This window comes from Polypterus senegalus, chromosome 11, assembly GCF_016835505.1.
Source record: "Polypterus senegalus isolate Bchr_013 chromosome 11, ASM1683550v1, whole genome shotgun sequence".
NCBI classification, from domain to species: domain Eukaryota; kingdom Metazoa; phylum Chordata; class Cladistia; order Polypteriformes; family Polypteridae; genus Polypterus; species Polypterus senegalus.
The window spans coordinates 103012989-103031020 of record NC_053164.1 but is presented as its reverse complement, the minus strand read 5'-3'; the positions used below and the strand labels follow the sequence as shown (position 1 = coordinate 103031020).

Sequence of the window (18032 nt, the reverse complement as noted above, 5' to 3'; positions counted from 1 at the left end):
ACTAAAGTAATAAAAGAAACTGACACCATCATGTCTCTATGAAGAGAACAGTAACACTTCAGAATGTTCAGATTACTTGCATGTTTTAAGGGATTAGGCATTTCATGTATAGATAAGTAAATTTAGTTTAAAACATATTAATGATTTGATCCTCATCTGATTACTTCAAACACACGTGCATATTTTCCTTTGCCTTACTGTAAATAAATGGATCAAAGAAGAGCCAAAGTTCTGCTATGTTATCACAAAGTCAGGCCACATGTCTGAATGCTATGCAAACTGAGTACATGTTACTTATTTACAGAAAGTAATGCAAGAATCTGTTGCAAAAGCAAAGGATACATGGATATAATGAAATGTGCTTTTAACTATGGCTTAATATACAACAAAGAACACTAAATGATCTATCCAGTAATTATATTATGAAGATGACAAGGCTAAAATACGCAAATATCAGTCTGTCTATTCTTATTAATTTTATTAAAATACACCAATGGCAACATTAAAACATTTTAATGACATATGGAAATATACCATATTATTTGGTCCTAAAAGAATCACAAAACAAAAAGGTATATTGCATTTTATAACCTTGCGCAATGAGAGAAATTCATATTTTTTTAATATCATCATTAAACATTATTTTGAACAGTTTAAATGAAGGTTTTTGTTGCCACCTAAATCAGATATTGTGGACAATAAAATATTTTGATGCCACAGTTAAGACACAGTAATCAAGATACACACTGAAATTATTTGAACAAAAAAGACAAAATTCTTCTGACATGCTATAGTAATATTAAAAAAGCACCCAGGCTGCTATAAAAGGCATATAGCACCAACTTCTTTCATGACAAATGAACAATGTTAGAGACACCACACAGAAGATCATTCACAAATACCACTGCATATTAGAAATTTTAACAACAGGACTTCCAATAATTTTATTGGCATTGTCTCTTTAACATGTACATGGCCAGGTGATAATCCAAACAATTGTTTAAAAGGGTTAAAGTTGTGCATTGTTTTCCAACAAACACTAAAAACTGGTCACTTTTATGCTGTTATATATTTTGTCACACCATACTAAAGTCTGCATGATAGTTCCTTCCAAATAAAAAAAATATATATATATATATATATATATATATATATATATATATATATATATATATATATATATACTCAATTATTTCCCAAGATTATTGCAGTCCCTTTCAGCACTTTCAACTGAACAGTCAATAAAGTAATGCCAGGCGAACAGTGAGATTTTGACCTCCAGTGTACTTTCAAGGTCTTACTGGAATCAGCACATGACCAATTTAAACAACCTTCTCCTTAGTAGTCTGCAATGCACTGATTTGGTTTTTGTATTCTGGCATATCAGGAAGTTTCTAAAGCAACCATTCAGTCTGTGTATTATTATAATGAGAAATCAGACAGACAGTAACAAAATAAAAAAAAAACACATGCACAAAAACACTATTAAGTATGCATGACATTACAGCTCACTGCAGGCATTTTGTCTAATTTTTACTCAGAATGTAATTTGAAAAATAAACAAAATAGGGTATTTTTCCTGTCTCTAGTCCATGGCCGAAAACAGAGAATCTGTAATGTCCCCATTCGTTTAGTTTTGTCTTAAACTACCTTCTTCTTCTTTTTCTTCCAGCTGCTCCTGTTAGGGGTTGCCACAGTGGCTAATTTTCTTCCATATCATCCTGTCTTCTGCATCTTGCTCTGTTACAACCATCAGGTTTTTAATGTTCACTTTCAGCACAAGACAATATACAGAAGCAATACCAAATGATCTCTAAATGCTAAAAAACACAGAAATATGTCTCACATTAAACATAAGCAGTAGATTAGTCAACTCTTGGGGCCCATTCATACCTAAGCATTTTTTTAGCATTTTAGGACTACACCGGAATGCTCCTTGACACTCTGCTTGAAACGTTACTTCCCACCATATTCAATGACACACCTAAGCATTTTAGCAACTAACGGTTTAGAAAACTTCAGCATGCAGCAGTTGGATCATTTTCGGCCGAATACTTCTTCCATTGAAATTAATGGTAACGCTCATAAAACGCTGATATAAGCAAACAAAACAGCTTTTTTTTTGCTTCAGGAAGTCAATGCTTCTTCCTTGATGAAGCAGCTTATCAACACTACAAAAGAAAAATCTTGTGCATGAGCGTGCATCATTCTTCCAGTGACAGCTATTGAGACACAGATCAAGGTACGTAGCTTGCGATCAAGTGACAAGAAATTAAGAAAATTTATAGGGTACACATTTAGTTTTATTCAGGTTACATTTAAGTACAAATGTTTTTACAAACAGGCAGAGTGGTAGTGCAGAGCTCTTCCTCATGGGATTTGCATGCTCCTGTCACGCATTTCTGGATTGATCGGTATTATTGAGAATATTGAACTGAGAATTATTACCTTTTTTAACACCAAATACTTAAAATGTGCTAGTGACATGTCTTAATCAAGAAAATATGTTTAATCCTTCATGAAGTAAATAACATTTATTTACAATCTGAACATGCAGGTGAACATTACCAGATGTGCCACCAAATCACATTATCTTCAAAATATCATTAGAAAATAACAGGATTAAAACTAAACACTTTATTAATATGTATCTGTGACTGGATTGCAAATATTACATCTTCTATGCTTGGCTATGCAACTGAGCCCTGAAAATGATTGGCACACTATGCACCACATGTGCCTCTTGCCTTACACCCAAGTGCTGGCTTCCAGTGATCCTAAACTATGCTGATTAAGTTTACCATTCAGCACATGTAGGACTAACACTAGAATCCCTGAAGCCTATGAAAAAAGTCATAATGCCGGGCCACCGAAAATTCCTTTACACCTCGTCATCATTGTCTTTGTTTTGCCATTGTTTCAATCAGCACTGGCAGCAGGCAGCGTGCTATCCCGTCCCCACCAATACAGCTGAAGTTCTCCCAGCTCAAAATGTTTGGGTGTGAGGTGTCTGGAATTGTATAGGGTAAATAATATATTGTTACTTGGAATACATACATTTTATGTGTGCTCCGTGTCAACAATGATCTATGTAACTGTAGGATGATGGGAAATGTGTGGCAATAAACACATAACTAAAACAGAAACTTTTTTCATTTTATAGTAATAATGACAAAATGCTGACGTGAAATGTATAATATGTGAATATGTGAAGACTGAAGTCCAAATATCAAATAAACACTTTCACAAAAGGTATAACAAAATAAGTGTGCTTTTCTTCAAGAATACAACCAAAGAAAAAGAAATCATTCAATTTACATGTTGCTGTCAATGAGTAAAAACCCCAGCCCAAATATAAATTGACAGGAAGTTGATATGTCTTCCTTGCTGGTGCCGAGATAAGAGCTGCTGCCTCTTAAGCAAAAGGTTGCAGGTTTGAGTCCGGGCTTTCCCTGTTTTGAATAGTACAGTAAACCCCCGCAGAGTTGCGGTTCAGAGTTCGCGACCTCAGTCATTCGCAGATTTTTCCTTAGAACCTATCTAATAATTGTTAGCGGAAACCGCAAATATCCTCCACAATTTTTATGGCTTTTTTCGTGGCAATACTTTACTGTCGAGAGAACAGGAAGCAACTGTAGAGGAAAACGCTGCTTGGGATGATGAAATTAGCCAATAGAATTTGAAACTGCAACTCCCAGCAGTCCCTGCAGTGGCTCTGATTTGTCTTCTGCTGAGGGTGCTGGGGCTATTGGAGTCAAAGGATGTCAGTGCGGCTTTTAAAAAGGGGGCCGGTGACCAAAAGCAAAAAAAAGTCTTTGTAATTTGTGTTTCAAGTTCCTGTCTGTCTGCCTTCTGTTGGGTTACCTGTACTTATTCGTTTTGTCCTAGATTGTTTCGTGGTTGGCGTCTGGATTGTCTGCTGTCTGCCGGTGTACATGAAGACTGTAAGTGGAAAGGAGCGCTCCTGAACCCGTCCACCCATCTTCACCATTTCAGGAACTAGCGGTAGGACTATCTTTACAGTCCCATTCAACTTGCGGATCTCTGGACTATATTCATCATTACATTTCATCCATTGCCATTTTTCATGAACGTTTTTCATGATTTACTGTGTGTGTTTTGTTTGTGCCTTGTTGTATTTAATGTGTAATCGCCGTAAGAGGAACAGGGGTGGTATCGTTGTTTTCATTTATTTCATTTGTTTTCATTAAATTCTTTATTTTCTGTTTGATTACCGGTTTGCTTTGTTTTTGTCTCTGTTTGTGAGTGCATGCGTGTCGGCCAAGGCTGGGTGCATCCCTGTAATCTCCACCATCAAAATAAATAAATCACCGTCTTCTTGACGTTTCGAATCTTAGTAGCACTGGACCACTACAGCATTATTCATTTCTCCTTGCTGCTGATTGACTGTGATGCATCTCCAGCTGAGTGTTCTTATGTTTTCCGTTTTGTTCCACTTAACCCTTAAACTGCCACAACTGGCTATAGTCGTTTCCCTGTGCCATTTGCAAGCACGCAGGTAATGCAACATAATCACAATAAGGAAACCATCGGCATTACTGAAGGTCAAGGAATGTAAGTGAATAGAAATAAGTCTTTAATCTTGTTTTGAACAGTTCAATTGTAGACGACTCCCTTATGTAATGAGGTAAAGAGTTCAACAGGCGAGGAGCAGCAGCTGCAAAAGCCCTGTCCCCTTTCGTTTTACACTTACTATGAGGGACAACAAGAGACAACTGACCAGAAGATCTAAGCACTCTAGATGGCTGGTGTAAAACACACAATTCGGATAAATAAGCAGGAGCAAACCCATGTAAAGATTTAAAAACTAGCAACAAGATTTTAATATCAATTCAAAAACTGACAGGCAGCCAGTGTAAAGAAGCTAATATTGGAGAAACAGAATCAGACTTTCTTGCCCCAACCAGAAAGCGAGCGGCAGCATTCTGGACCAACTGTAACCTGCGTATCAGGGATTTGCTAATCCCAGAATACAGTGAGTTGCAGTAATCAAGGTGAGAAAAGATAAAAGCATGAGTAGCTTTCTCAAGATCCCTAGAAGATAAAACAGGCTTGATCTTACCTAATAGATGAAGCTGGAAAAAGCAACTTTTGACTACAGAATTAACCTGTTTCTCAAAAGAGAGGCTACTATCAAAAATAACACCAAGATTGCGGACTTGAGGTTTGCAAAAGACAGAGAAAGAGCCGAGATGTCCAAGACCAATTTGGGCTTTAGCTGATGGACCCACTATAAGCACCCCCGTTTTATTTTGATTCAGATCACGAAAATTATTAGCCATCCAGGATCTTAGTTCAGAAAAATAGTTGTGCAGTTGATTTATTGCAGAGTTGCAGACAGGAACATAAACCTGTGTATCATCAGCGTAGCAGTGAAAAGAAATGTTACATTTCCTAAAAATAGCTTGAATAGGGTGAAGGTATATAGAGAAAAAAATAGGACCCAAAATGGATCCCTGAGGAACACCACATTTAAGAGGTGCAATAGACGAAAAAGAGGAATTTAAAGTCACTGAAAAGTGTCTACTAGTTAGAAATTACCTGAACCAGTTAAGAGCAGCCCCTTTAAGTCCAACAAGATGTTCAAGCCACAACAGCAATATCTCATGGCCGATAGTGTAAAAGGCAGCGTACAGGTCAAGGAGGACAAGGACTGCAGTGCCACCTGAGTCAATAATATTAGAGATGTTATTGAATACCATGATAACACCTAAAGCCAGAATAGTAGATCTCAAATAAATTATTGGAGTTAAGGTGATCAACCAATTGATTATAAATAATTCTTTCTAATATTTTAGCCAGAAATGGCAATTGGGAAATCGGGCAAAAATTGGCTAAAACTCCAGGATCTAATTCTGGCTTTTTTAGACAGGGATGTACCGCAGCATGTTTAACACTAGAATTACCAGAGCCTACGAAAAAACTCGTAATTCCGTCCCACCTTAAACTGCTTCTTAAATCCCTTCACACCTCTCCGCCAGCGCCCTTTGTCTTCTAAATGTGCTGATAAAGAGAAGCTAGGAGCAGCCGGCTATTCCATCCCCCCACCAATTTAGAACGTGCACGAACTTCAGCTTGATTGAGTATCTGGGAGTGAAGTGGAGTTTTAGAGTGGAAATAATAGATCGTTATTTGGAACACACGCATTTCATGTCTGTTCCGTTTCTACAGTAATCTGTGTCAACACATTGTTAAAACAGAAACGTTTTTTATATTCTAGTAGTAGATGACAAAATGTAAGCATAAACTATATAATGTATGAAGCCTGAAGTCCAAATAGCAAAGAAACATTTTCACAAGAATAACACAATTGCGCTTTTATTCAAAAATATAACTGCAGAAACAAAAAGCCGCCTTAACATGCGACATTGACACCAGTTTACTGTAACTGCCTCCGTGGTTCAATAGACTCAGCCCCCGCTTGGGAATCAAGGGGTCATGAGTTCGATTCTGCGCCCCTCCGTTTTGAGAAGTAAACTGCTCTTATTCTTACTGTTTTAGAATAAAAGTATACATTTGATTTCAGTCTGTAACAGCCGGTGCAATTTATGATCCTTGTAAAGGTTAGCTTTTTTTTTTATTATTATTCACTTTTCATTCTCTCAGTCGCGTTCAGAATCAATCCATACAACCCCATCTGACACGGCTGTTTTCACTAAAGACGCGCTATAGCTCTGCAGTGTACCACGATGCATACTAACGCCAAACACCTCCCCCCCGGGTTCTGACACACAAACGCTGGCGAAGCTGCCTTCTTCTTTCGTAGGCTCTGGTAATTAAATAAAGTGTTAAAAAATGAGGGCACAACTCCCTCACTAATAGAACCATTGATAATGGCTAGTAAAGATTGACCCAAAACATCAAAGGCTTCCACTACGAGGCTTGGTGGTACAATATCAAGAGGACTGAGAGCTGGTTTAAGGGTGTCAATAGTTCTTTTTAACTGTGAAAGTGAGACAAGATCAAATGATTCCAAGACAATACCATGATTAACAGTAGGAAGTTGGAGCCAGTAGCCAGTTGGAACAATACCACAGCAAATTTTACCAATTTTACTGACAAAGAATAAAAGAAACTGCTCACATGAAAGAACAGTGCTGTTTAATCCCATCACAGAATGAGGGTGAATGGCTGAATTAATTGAATTAAATAAGACCCTAGGATTCTTAGAATGACAGGATACTAAATCAGCCAAGAAATCTTCTTAACTGCAACCTGGAAGTTAAATAGAGAAGTCCTAATAATCTGTTTAGAAACAATCAGTCCCTCTTTATTCCAACGCCATTCCGCAGTTCGACAGACGCAGCGATCGCATAGTTTCATTTAGCCAGGGAGCAGGTCTTCCCTTATTACAACCTATCTTGAGCGGAAGCAATTGAGTCTAAAACCATTTTACAAGAAGAATTAAATTCTAAGACAGAATAATCGATACCATCATATTGGACATGCACATCAAGACTAGAGAATATGGTTTTAGAATCGGATATAATAGAAGAATTTAAAAAGCGAGGGCAGTGTGGAGCACAATTAGTAGAGACATCTACAGTAATATTCAAATCCATCATTATAGAAAAGTGATCAGTAAAAGAAACATCGCATAAATCAATATTAGTAACTGAAATATCATGTGTAAAAATGAGATCAAGGGTGAGACCGAGAGAGTGAGTTGGCGTATTAATATGCTGGATAAAATCAAATGAGTCCAATAGTAATAAAAAGTCATTAACCAAAGGTTTCGATTGACAACAAACGTGAATGTTAAAATCACCAACAATAAATACTTTGTCATGGGAGAGGGTGATATCAGCCAGGAGATCAGAGAATTCCAAAATGAAGATATCATTAATTACAGGAGGTCTATAAACCATAGCAAACAACAAAGAAGGGGAGCTGCACACTTTGAAAAGAAGCTACCCCTTGTAAGGCTCCAACACAAGAACATACTTTTAAAAACGGTGGCAATGCCACCACCACGACGAGTCAGCCGAAGAGAGTACATTCGTTGAGCAGCCATGACCACTGCCAGCCCCTTGTGAGCAGGGGGGCTGAATGCACCCCTAGAAGACACCGATGTTCCTCAAAAAACTCCTCTTAAAAAATGCTGATTGACTACTTTCACATTGCTCCCTTACTTGCTGGGCTTACTTGCAGCTGCTCTTTCATGTGATATGCTTCTTGTGTGATGCTACTCATACTTAAAAGCCTGAACAGCACCTGTACTTTTTGGCTGATTGCTTTGTTTCTCTCTCCTCCCCCAGACATCCTCTGCTCCTGTTGGGGGGTCCCGCATCCTGATGATGTTTGTCTATTGTTTAATTGAAAACTAACTGCATAATGAGCTTGTTTTACTTCTGAAAGAGACATGTTTGTTTGCAGTGTTTGAATAAAGTTTCTGTCTCTACAATCTCCTGTGTTTTTTGTGCAGTTCTGTGACCCTAGCATGACACCCTACAGCACTGCAACCTCACTGTCCCTGGGATTTCAGCCGCTGCCCTAGACTAGCCTGCAAGCATCAGCGCTTACCTCTGTGTGCTTGAGTGCAGCCAGTTCAAGCGCAGCTGGCTCGGTGATTTACAGAATTTCATCCATGACATCAGTTGCACCTTGTACATATTGTTCTAGTAGTTTTTTTAAATAGTTTTTACAGTTCATTAGCAGTGTGTAAAAGGATCAGTGTTGCAGTAACTGTGATGCTCTTTGCATGAAAAAAATGTGTTCCATTAAAATTTCACTTTTTCTTTGTGAATTATGATGTTTACTTAAAGTGCAGCAAAAAAGTATCTGGCGTCCAGGGATGCATTAACCCCCAAGTATGTGGCAGTTCTGCGGGGGGCTGGCACCCTGCCTGGGGTTTTTTTTCTGCCTTGCGCCCTGTGTTAGCTGGGATTGGCTCCAGCAGACCCCCGTGACCCTGTAGTTAGGATATAACGGGTTGGATAATGGATGGATGGACATGTGGTAGTTTAAGGGTTAAAGCCCAAGATGCCGTTGAAACGCCCTGCACCTTTTAAGGCTTCTGGCAATAAAAACATGCTTGCATGAATCACAGTACATATAGCGGTAACATCAGTATTTTACATTCTAGCACTGCGGGAGTCATAGCAGTACAGTATACAGGTTTACCTTTACATTCTTTTTTTTAACTAATGTATTAAGATGAGCTTGAAATTAAAGTGTTTTGGGGGCATATTTAGGGTTTAAACTATAAAAATAGGCATTTTTAACCACATCCAAAATTTGCGGTTTTTCACAATTCGCGAGTGCTCTAGAAACGTAACCCCCGCGAATTTTGGGAGTGTACTGTATTCAATAATGCATGTATTCCAAATAGGATTTACCTTGTACAATTCCAGACACCTCACACCCAGATAAACAGACTTGAGCTTGGAGAACTTCAGCTGCATCGGCGGATGACAGGATAGCAGGCTGCTTACTGCTTGTGCCGATTGACACATTTGCAAAAAAAAGACGCTGATGACGAGGTGTGAAGGTATTTACGGTGGCCCGGCATTACGACTTTTTTCATAGACTTCAGGGATTCTAGTGTTAAATGTGCATGAATTAAATCTATCTTCAATTCTTTTGAATTGATTACCACTGCGCACGATAATCTCTGCCTCACCAGCTGTTATTAGACAACCAGTTAACTTGTTTGCATGATGCTGAACTGACTGCAGCAGGCATTTTGTTTCGAAATAATGCAAATTTTGTTTCTCCCAATAAATCACTACTTTATCAACTCTCGTGTGTAACCCTGGAATATTTCATGGTACTGCTTGTTTCATATAGTGTCCAGAATTGTCCTCTCAACTCCCTTTGCTGCAGAACAGGGTGAACCCAAAAAGTGCAATCAAGACACTGACGACACCTGTACTTCAGTACTGTGATCGCCATGATTTAAAAGCACTGAAGTCATAGAAGACATTATGAAGGCACAACAATCACCTCACAACATGACAATACATCACAACCTACAGAATAGAAATATAACAAATCATGTAACAACTTCTTCGAAAATGCTAGAAAAATGCTTGAAAACCACCTCAAAAAAGCCATAAAATGCTTGGATTAAATGACAAACACTAGAAATATGAATCTACTCTTACACAGTGCAAGAACAGAAGCAAAACACCCTAATACATGAGTCCATGCGATTTGTTTGGGTGCCAAGAAAAGAAAAAAAGATTGTTTTCTTCCAGTTTCTTTGGAATAAGCTGAGTTTGTTCCAAAAGGACATCGCATAGTATTACCTAAAACTTTAATTTTATTAACATGTCCAACCATTTACCAAACTCACTAAATTCATGTTTAAACATATGTAAACCCAAAGTATAACCTAAATACATCAAGTGCAATGTAAGAACCAGCAATGGACAGGGCACCAGCTTATCACAGGGCACACTTGCTAACACTGGGAAACTTAAGAGTCATCCTTTCACCTAGCCAACCAAGCTTTTGGCATGTAGAATGAACACTGCAATGCGCTGAGAAAAGAAAAAAGACACAGAGACGATGTGTAAAGTTCACACAAAGAGTGGCTAGGCAGAGACTCCAACCAAGTCTACTGGAGATGTGATGCAACAGGACTAAGCATAGCTTTACAATGCCAACCTAACTTGAACTTAATTTATGCATAACTTCAACGTGTTAGCAAAAAAAAAATAAATTAATTTAAAAGCAGACTAGACATACTGTAGGTCAAACTGCTTTAAAACTTGATGAACAGGTTCTACACTTGCTTGTCAGTTGCACAATGTTTTTCGCACATTTGAAGCATTTAGCAAATATGCAAAGTATCATAATGAACGGCACTGTTATTACACCATAAACTGAAACTAATTTTGTTTTTAAAACTCTATGCTGATCTTAGCCACATCAAACATATCATTCAAGAATTTTTCCCTTTAATCTCTATGAAATCCTAGAGTCATTTTCTTGTTAGCATAGAATCCACTCCAAATCCACCTTCTTCAAATCATTTATCTCTGTACAGTAAGGGACTTACCAGCTTTGGCTCTGAAAGTAAATAACTGAATCCAATTTTCACTGCAGCACAAATTCTTGATTAATTTGAACTATTTTATCACTCTCTAAAAACTAGCATTACAAGAAACGTTTATTAAAAATAAAGACCATTTAACAAAAGGGTTCTATTGAAAATTAGTGAATGTAATGACTAGATATCAAACTTTCTTCACAAAGCAACGAGAACTGCATGAAAGCCATAATGTACAAAAAGCTTTCAGTTCTGACAAGTTATATTAGTAGGTATGTAAAATGCATGCACATTTCTTCCATTTCATCTCTTTCTTCCTATATTTTACAAGTAAGCCATGTCTTTCAATATATGAATCAAAAGTCTGAACATATTGATGTAAATACAAGGTAGAACTATAAAACATGTGCCAAAAGAAAGGAATAATTAGAACATGTAGATCAAATTATAAATTATTTATTCTATTATCAGTCCAAGAAAGGATTTATCTAGATACAAAAAGTCAGATTTAGAGTAGATAATGCCAGTTAATGTTTTTGAAAAAGAGACCATTTATTCTACATACAATATGTTTTGCCTGAAGTGCTTTCTGCAGTAACAAAGACAAAGTCCAACAGACAGGTGAAGCCAAGCTATTCAGCCAAATGGTATTTCACAATTCTAAAAACTCAAGAACAAGGTCACAGCATGAGAATAAAAAAAATGTAAAGAAGAAAATAAATAAATAAAACTGGAAATAAGAGAGGTAACCAAATGGCTGAAATTTCACAAAAAATCTAAACAATGCAGTTTTTCACTGAATAATAAATCTTTCAGTACAGCACATTGAGTATTATTACAGGTCTTTACAAACTTGATCCTGGTATAACGCAGCACCAACCATTTTTTTCCTACAACTAATTTGCTAATCAGGGGCAAAGTCCTGGTTGTAACTGGACTCCAAATGCACCGTAATGAATCCTGCTATATTGGTGTGTACTTATAATAGGTTAATCCAGGCACATCCCAACAGCTTTGTGTTTGTAAAACTAACAAAACAAACTGTATGTGTGTATTGTTTCTGAGCCTATTTTTGGTCCAACATTTTCTTCCAAATATATACTAGTAGTAGTGGTGGTAAACTAGCTGCTTTAGGACAAGAGCAGTCCCATCAGCAGAATTAAATGATCAGCTCCTGTTCAGGATGTTTTGTCATATATTACAGTTCTACCTGCTGTATCCCAGTTTTAAAAGTAACATTGTAAGTAATTTCAAGGACAATTTGAACAAGGAAGTACATTCCTAAATTGAAAGGAAAATGAATAAAGAGTGTGAAATGTGTCAACTGTGGCTGGTCACCTCTGTCAGTAAGCTTAGAAGTGGTTTTCAACATTCTAATTCTTTTTTAACAAGTGTTTATCACATATTTCACTGCTTCTGAATAAGAGCAAAAACAAAAAAAAAACAAATTAAACCAAAAATGCAGAAGCTCAGACCTGAAAGGCCACTAGTTTTCATTTTTCCTAATTCATAATTTTTAAGTTTAAGCAATACCTGTAAACATAATGCTTTCCTAATTAACTTTTCTGTTGAGGTGTTTCTCCATTCACAATAGCTGACAGTTTTAGTTTAGTCCTAAGGAATATTAATTACAATGTATATTCATGTAGTAATTTAACCATATCAGAGATGTGTTGTGTGTCTTAGGTTCCAGACTTCTGCTCATTTCTGTTCTAAAATAAATTATGATGTGAAAACAACATGATTGTGAAGAGCATTATATTTTTCTCTGGAGCACATTTGCACTATTACTTATAACACATTAATCAGCAACAAAGTGAAAAGGCCAAAGAGTCAGTTTGTCCAAATCATGCCACAAAATTATGCAAAGATGCACAAATGTTTTCTACAAATGCTAATTTTATTGAATCATTAAATTTTTATGCTACTATATAATGCAAAAATAGATTAAGGTAATTAACCAACTCAAAAACAATATAAATTAGGAAAAAAATAATAAAACTGGGCTAAATCAAAAACCTGCAAGCTTTGCAGGAGCTGTAGGGAGCCCTAAGAATGACTGTGGAGACTGGGAAACAATTCATTCCTGATGAACTTGCCTCAAATGTGACATACTAGGGGTGCCAAACAAATCCTGGAAAATTATGATGGGTGCACGTTTTCATTCTATCCACCTTCTTAATCAGAAACCACATCCTGCTCCTAAAAGCATATATATCTGTGTCTAAATTTGAATGGACTTGCTTCAAGATTCAGAATCTTTTCTTTTCTAAATAAGCAGCCAAAATATAATGAGATTCAAAGCCAATAACTACCCAGATAACACATGGTTCTCCAACTCTGAAACTGGAAGATCGCCATTTTCACCCCAACCATCCTGTTAATTAGAAGCCAGGCCTTGCCCTTAATTCTCTGGATTTCTGCTGCTCTCTTTCTGTCAAAGCAGGCAATTATAAAAGACTGATTTTGTCTTTCACGAAAGCCCCACCAAAATAAACTGTGAACTACAAAGTGTCAGTATTTCTCAGACCCTTAACTTGTATGATAAACACAAATGTGCAAATGGGATCAGGTTGTGAGCTTTCTTTGTCTCATTATTGTTAGAATGTTGGTGAGGGGGGAAAAAGCTTAAAAGTCAAATAAAACTGAGGCAGAAAAAAATATGTTCCTATTATCAGCAGTAACTAGTTACAAATTAATACAATGGTTGGAACAAAAACCTGAAGCCACCTTGGCCCTACAGGATCTGATTTTGACAGCCCCGAGATATACTATTATATTTACTCTTGGCGTGCAGCAAAAGCTCTGTTGATAATCTTGTCATAAAGGCAAAAGAGCTACAAATTTAAGTACAGTATCACAAATTCATGAGAAAGTGCATACGCTTAAATAAAACAATTGTTTGTACCATTCTCATCCAAAAGTTGCTTCTCTACCGATTTCTTAAATGCAAGATAAAATACTTTGGTAAATGAGGCGACTCGTGTTGAAAGACTTTAAGGAAGCAGCCAACTAAAAACAAATCCTGCATGTTATTTATGCGTGCACTTGCATACTACGACTATAAAACAGAAAAATATTATGCACTCTTACAAACCAATTAATCCGCAAAACAAAATTAGTCGTTTAACTACAATAATCTGCACATTGCTGACTTTAGCTAAATTAAGTTATGAAAAAGTTAATGCCGCCAAAATCTTCTCTTTACAAAACAAAAAATAATAATAATAAATAATAATAAAAACATTACGATCTAAAAGAAAACCGTTTTTTTTAATGCGGAGCCTCGGAAGAAACCAGCCCACAGAGAAAGGCCCCTAGGTCATCTGCAACAGTTTCTAGCGAACACCTCAAAAGATACCACCGCTGCCCAGTAAACGTCATGGGACATTAGTTGAGCTAGTACACAAACGAACATCTCACATACTGGACTCTCAAATGCATATTTGGGCAACAAAGTGATCCTACCGATTAACAAGCTTAAGTACACCAGTGCTGGACCAAGCAGAAGTTGACGATCTAGCACAACGTGACATTGGTCGAGACATAACTTGACGTTTGTGACACACAGAAACAAGTTGCGACAAACTCCGAGAAAAGGACAGCATGACACCGCATGGAAAAAGAGGAGACAAGTTACCTCACCTCTGCTATTCTGGTATCAAACGACTACGCTGCTACTGAAAGCTGGCAATACGACTTAGTCCGCACGTCCTTGCCAGTCCGAACAGCTGTAATCAGAATCAGTAAGTACACAGCGCGACTTTCGCTCCCCCCGCCCCTCACCACAGCAGTTCCGGAAATGACGTTGTGACTGACAGGTAGGCGATTACACACACCTCCTGACACACCTATGCCTTCAGCAAATGACAGTTCTCCGTGCCCAGCAGAAACGCCCACTTCGTCCTCTCCTACTCAATCTGATTCGTACCACTTACCGAGAGAAAGGAAAAGTGTGAAGAATGTGAATTCGTTTCTTTTAAAATCTGGGGCATCGGGCTCGTTGGCACCTTGTATTTAAATGTTTCAAGTTACATAAAAATAAGTACTTTTACAGAGCACGGCTCACTGTGCCTATATTTGTTTTTTTCTGAATTATTTACTATAATAAATCAATTTCGGGAAGAGAGTAGCCTTCCAGGAATACGAACGTATCGAGCAAATACAAAAAACTAATGTAATTGTTTTCATCCATCCATTATCCAACCCGTTTAATAGAGTTTAATTTTTGTCAAATATATAAAGCTGAATTTGTGTGTGCGTGTGTGTCTGGTATGTAAATTCACAGGGCTGCTCATATCCGTCAGATTTTGCACAGATTTCACATTTGGATAGGGGAGTTCGTTTCAGAATGTAGTTAGTGCCCCCAACTCGGCAGTGCTGGGTACCCTGGTAAAGAACTATAAAAGGAACGGAATTCTATTTGCGAATCTGACATTCCCTTATCCTAGCAGCATCACGAGCAAACTGGAACCTTGGATGCTAGACCATCACAGGGCACACTCGTATGCTACTTTCACAAACAGGTAAAATTGTCTTATTTCCGATTTTGGGCTAATATCCGATTTCTGCGTTTCACTGTTCAAAAACTGATTCAAGCATTCCAAATTCGATATGAATGTGAACAGATTACTATCCTGAATTGACCTGCATGCGCAAATTTAAATAAAACGAATACATCAGGCAACTGCGACTTAACAGACAGGCATGAATACCAGCAGGCGGCTGCGCTATTTCACAAGGTTTTAAGACTGTGAATTCCTCGGCTCGTTATGGCAAAGAAGAAAAATAGATAATAATAATAACAATAACAATAAAACACAATCATTGTTTTGCATGAAACCACTCCCTTTTCTGTACGGAAGCAAAGGCTGGTTGGGAGCGAAATGTGGACGTTGTGGTTAACGATTTCAAGAAGTCAATAATTATTTTTGGTTACTTATGACAAAGTCTGTCAGTAAGACTCCCTAGGATAAGATGCTGAGATGCTCCATTTTTTTAACGCATACCAATTTGGACATAATTGCCATCTCACTTTCAGTACTGCAGTCTATTCCAGGTTCATTTCCAAAGCAGAGTCATGCCAAAGGTCACTTAAACAGTGAAACAGAATAATGTAAATTTCAAACAGGTCAAAGTTACAGTGCATCCGGAAAGTATTCACAGCGCATCACTTTTTCCACATTTTGTTGTTACAGCCTTATTCCAAAATGGATTGAATTCATTTTTTTCCTCAGTATTCTACACACAACACCCCATAATGACAACATGAAAAAAGTTTACTTGAGATTTTTGCAAATTTATTAAAAATAAAAAAACTGAGAAAGCACATGTACATCAGTATTCACAGACTTTGCCATGAAGCTCAAAATTGAGCTCAGGTGCATCCTGTTTCCCCTGATCATCCTTGAGATGTTTCTGCAGCTTAATTGTCCACCTGTGGTAAATTCAGTTGATTGGACATTATTTGGAAAGGCACACACCTGTCTATATAAGGTCCCACAGTTGACAGTTCATGTCAGACCACAAACCAAGCATGAAGTCAAAGGAATTGTCTGTAGACTGAGACAGGATTGTCTCGAGGCACAAATCTGGGGAAGGTTACAGAAAAATTTCTGCTGCTTTGAAGGTCCCATTGAGCACAGTGGCCTCCATCATCCGTAAGTGGAAGAAGTTTGAAACCACCAGGACTTTTCCTAGAGCTGGCTGGTCATCTAAACTGAGCGATTGGGGGAAATGGGCCTTAGTCAGGGAGGTGACCAAGAACCCGATGGTCACTCTGTCAGAGCTCCAGAGGTCCTCTGTGGAGAGAGACAACCATCTCTGCAGCAATCCACCAATCAGGCCTGTATGGTAGAGTGGCCAGACAGAAGCCACTCCTTACTAAAAGGCACATGGCAGTCTGCATGGAGTTTGCCAAAAGGCACCTAAAGGACTCTCAGACCATGAGAAACACAATTCTCTGGTCTGATGAGACAAAGATTGAACTCTTTGGTGTGAATGCCAGGTGTCACGTTTGGAGGAAACCAGAAACCGCTCATCACCAGGCCAATACCATCCCTACAGTGAAGCATGATGGTGGCAGCATCATGCTGTGGGGATGTTTTTCAGCGGCAGGAACTGGGAGACTAGTCAGGATAAAGGGAAAGATGACTGCAGCAATGTACAGAGACATCCTGGATGAAAACCTGCTCCAGAGCGCCCTTGACCTCAGACTGGGGTGACGGTTCATCTTTCAGCAGGATAATGACCCTAGGCACCCAGCCAAGATATCAAAGTAGTGGCTTCAGGAAAACTCTGTGAATGTCCTTGAGTGGCCCAGCCAGAGCCCAAACTTGAATCCAATTGAACATCTCTGGAGAGATCTTAAAATGGCTGTGCACCGACGCTTCCCATCCAACCTGATGGAGCTTGAGAGGTGCTGCAAAGAGGAATGGGCAAAACTGGGCAAGGATGGGTGTGCCAAGCTTGTGGCATCATATTCAAAAAGACTTGAGGCTGTAATTGCTGCCAAAGGTGCATTGGCAAAGTATTGAGCAAAGGCTGTGAATACTGATGTACATGTGATTTCTCAGTTTTTTTATTTTTTAATAAATTTGCAAAAACCTCAAGTAAACTTTTTTTCACGTTGTCATTATGGGGTGTTGTGTGTAGAATTCTGAGGACAAAAATGCATTTAATCCATTTTGGAATAAGGCTGTAACATAACAAAATGTGGACAAAGTGATGCGTTGTGAATACTTTCTGGATGCACTGTATATATGTGACATATGCCTGTCTTGGCTGGTTAAATACCAACTGTTGCATTCTGGACCAACTGCAGCGGTTTGATAGCAGCCAGAAGCGAGTTGCTGTAATCCAGATGTGACTAGACCAAAGCCTGGACCAGAAATTGTGCTGCATACTCTGTCAGGTAAGGTCTGAGCTTGCGGATGTTGTGCAGTGTGACCCTACATAAACATGAAACAGTAGAAATGTGGTCAGAAAAAGATAGCTGCTCATCAATCACCCCCCC

General features: G+C 38.1%; 1 protein-coding gene across 2 annotated transcripts in view; it reads right to left on the bottom strand.

Moving 5' to 3' along the window:
* The window catches only part of LOC120539391 (peroxisome proliferator-activated receptor alpha-like), a 107815-nt gene extending 93069 nt beyond the window's left edge, over positions 1 to 14746 (bottom strand). The window contains exon 1 of one of the 2 annotated variants that reach the window (XM_039769399.1): positions 14663 to 14746. The gene's annotated coding sequence lies outside the window, so the exon portion shown is untranslated. Of the gene's footprint in view, positions 1 to 14657 lie in introns of both variants that reach the window. The other variant, XM_039769400.1, reaches the window with a different exon arrangement.
* Between the last annotated feature and the right edge of the window lie 3286 nt (positions 14747 to 18032).